Here is a 1000-nt window from a genome sequence, read left to right as displayed (position 1 = left end):
GTTCATGATAATCGTTTATTATCCATGCTATAATTGTATTGATAGGAAACTCAGATACATGTGTGGATACATAGACAACACCATGTCCCTAGTAAGCCTCTAGTTGACTAGCTCGTTGATCAATAGATGGTTACGGTTTCCTGACCATGGACATTGGATGTCATTGATAACGGGATCACATCATTAGGAGAATGATGTGATGGACAAGACCCAATCCTAAGCCTAGCACAAAGATCGTGTAGTTCGTATGCTAAAGCTTTTCTAATGTCAAGTATCTTTTCCTTAGACCATGAGATTGTGCAACTCCCGGATACCGTAGGAATGCTTTGGGTGTACCAAACGTCACAACGTAACTGGGTGGCTATAAAGGTGCATTACAGGTATCTCCGAAAGTGTCTGTTGGGTTGGCACGAATCGAGACTGGGATTTGTCACTCCGTGTAAACGGAGAGGTATCTCTGGGCCCACTCGGTAGGACATCGTCAGAATGTGCACAATGTGACCAAGGGGTTGATCACGGGATGATGTGTTACGGAACGAGTAAAGAGACTTGCCGGTAACGAGATTAAACAAGGTATCGGTATACCGACGATCGAATCTCGGGCAAGTAAAATACCGCTAGACAAAGGGAATTGTATACGGGATCGATTGAGTCCTTGACATCATGGTTCATCCGATGAGATCATCGTGGAACATGTGGGAGCCAACATGGGTATCCAGATCCCGCTGTTGGTTATTGACCGGAGAACGTCTCGGTCATGTCTACATGTCTCCCGAACCCGTAGGGTCTACACACTTAAGGTTCGATGACGCTAGGGTTATAAAGGAAGTTTGTATGTGGTTACCGAATGTTGTTCGGAGTCCCGGATGAGATCCCGGACGTCACGAGGAGTTCCGGAATGGTCCGGAGGTAAAGATTTATATATGGAAAGTTGTTGTTCGGGTTCCGGAAAAAGTTCGGGTTTTTTCGGTATTGTACCGGGAAGCTTCCAGAATGTTCC

The sequence above is a fragment of the Triticum dicoccoides genome, chromosome 6B (assembly GCF_002162155.2).
Source record: "Triticum dicoccoides isolate Atlit2015 ecotype Zavitan chromosome 6B, WEW_v2.0, whole genome shotgun sequence".
Lineage (NCBI taxonomy): Eukaryota > Viridiplantae > Streptophyta > Magnoliopsida > Poales > Poaceae > Triticum > Triticum dicoccoides.
This window is presented reverse-complemented; position numbering follows the sequence as displayed.